The sequence below is a fragment of the Rhincodon typus genome, chromosome 5 (genome assembly GCF_021869965.1).
Source record: "Rhincodon typus isolate 14 chromosome 5, sRhiTyp1.1, whole genome shotgun sequence".
Lineage (NCBI taxonomy): Eukaryota > Metazoa > Chordata > Chondrichthyes > Orectolobiformes > Rhincodontidae > Rhincodon > Rhincodon typus.
This window is the reverse complement of record NC_063336.1, coordinates 112,972,782-112,974,761: the sequence shown is the minus strand read 5'-3', so window position 1 is coordinate 112,974,761 and position 1,980 is coordinate 112,972,782. Positions and strand designations below refer to the sequence as shown.

At 36.9% G+C, this 1,980-nt stretch overlaps 1 non-coding gene across 1 annotated transcript; it reads right to left on the bottom strand.

The window, feature by feature from the left end:
- Positions 1–1,361: 1,361 nt before the first annotated feature.
- LOC125483229 lies at positions 1,362–1,466 on the bottom strand. The gene has a single exon (XR_007262187.1). It is a non-coding gene; the product is annotated as a U6 spliceosomal RNA (small nuclear RNA).
- Between the last annotated feature and the right edge of the window lie 514 nt (positions 1,467–1,980).

Sequence of the window (1,980 nt, the reverse complement as noted above, 5' to 3'; positions counted from 1 at the left end):
CTTTTAAGCATGAGACTATACCTCTCTGCACTTAAAATGAATTCACATATTTTTATTTTGATTGTAAGAAAGTAAACAGAATGTTTACTTGAGTAAAAGAAAGGGCAGCTTCTCTGTATCCTAGTCCTGAGAAAAAATAAAGACATAACTTACAGCCTTCAAGCAATCTCTCACACACACATTTGCGACCTGTGCAAAAGACAACTAGAAGAACATACAGTTTAGAGTTATTTGTTGTCCTGGATGTGTAATGTTTTAATCTGAGACAACTGTTGGGTAGTTGATTTTTGGGACATCTTCAGTAGAAAATATTACACGTAGCTTTTAAATTCTTAGTTTTTGATTTGTTTTTCAGTTAATGTTATAACCAGACTATTCTTCTTGATGAGTTGAGACAAAAGGTTCCCTTACCTTATATTAGTTCTACAGACAAAAGTTCATCTCCTCTGCTTTTTTTTCCAAGAAGCTCCTCAAAATACAAGCTAGTTTTATATTCCATTTGCAGAAGTTTTTTTTTTGTTTGTTATTTAGGCTTGATGATTGTCGATGATGTTGTCATCTCCAACGTGTGAAGATTTTCATGGTGGTGTACATCAGAAAGGAGATGAAGACCATTTCGTGCCTCCTGGACACATGTTTGTTTAGATAGGGGGAAGGTGTGTGCAGTTGTGTTGGTTTGTTTTGGTGGTTTTCTGGCTTCATTGCTTTGGAGATAAATGTTAATTTTAGCTCAGGCTGTTTCTCGTCAAATCCTGAAACGTCAGCCTTTCTGTTCCTATGATGCTGCTTGGCCTGCTGTGTTCATCCAGCTCTACACCTTGTTGTCTCGGATTCACCATCGTCTGCAGTTCCTACTATCTCTCGTCAAATCCACATTGGTTTCATTAAATATGGCTGATCTGTGGGCCAGGTTTACCTTTGGCCATTTTAAGTCAGTGATTCTGAACCATTTTAAATCCAATTCAGTCCACAACAGTCCCAGGTAATAAATTAGATGATGAAATACAAAGTCAATCACCGAAATTCTATACTATGGTGACACTAAGCACTGCTAAGGAAGAATTACAAGTAATAGTAATGAATATTTCTATTTTTTTGAATGGGATTTAAAATTACATCTCTGGATTATTATTCCAACGATACAACAATGTTGCCATATAAAGTTAACATAGTCCTACTGGACCACAGAAAGAGGACTGGTGATGGTCTAATGTGAGCATCATGCATCAGGTGAGGGGAGAGACTGAGAAAGAGAATCCTCCATGGTAATTACAGCTGGAGAAGTTATTGAACCCATGCCATTGGTATCACTCTACATTTCAAACTAACCATCCAACCAACTGAGCTAACAAAACCCCCCTGAAAAATTGGAACACTTCACTAAGTTTTGTGTCATCCTTGCACAGGGACCATGCTAATCTTCTGTGTATTGTTGCAATTTTAGTCTATGTGCTGCCAAATTGTTCTATGCTACATCCAAAAAGCTGAACACATAAATAAATTCTTGAGATATTATTGTTGGTTGAGAAACAAATATCACTTCTTGAACCATTGTTAATGATTTGATACATTGCAATAATTTACAAGGCCATTTCAGTGGAATGTTAAGAGTCAATGACATTGGTCTGCAATTGGAAGCATGTTCAGGTCAGAAGCTTTTTGTTGTTTGCATTTTGAAAGATTCACTGTCAATATTATCAGTACCAGCTTTGTTTTTGTTTCCAGCTTTCAAATGCTGAATTATCATTGAGCAACTGCCATGGTACAATTTGAACCCGTTATTTGAATTATTTGGCCTCGGATGAAGGTCTTGGGTTAAGAGTCCAGTACCAAAACCCCTGTATTACGTTACCACAAGATGGAAATCTCAGTGGAATGTATTTAAAATGAAGGCTGGTTGAGAACAGGAGGCCAGGTAGTCAATCAGTTAAATCCTTGACCACCTTACTAAACGATTGTGTAAATTGGATAAAGAAGTCT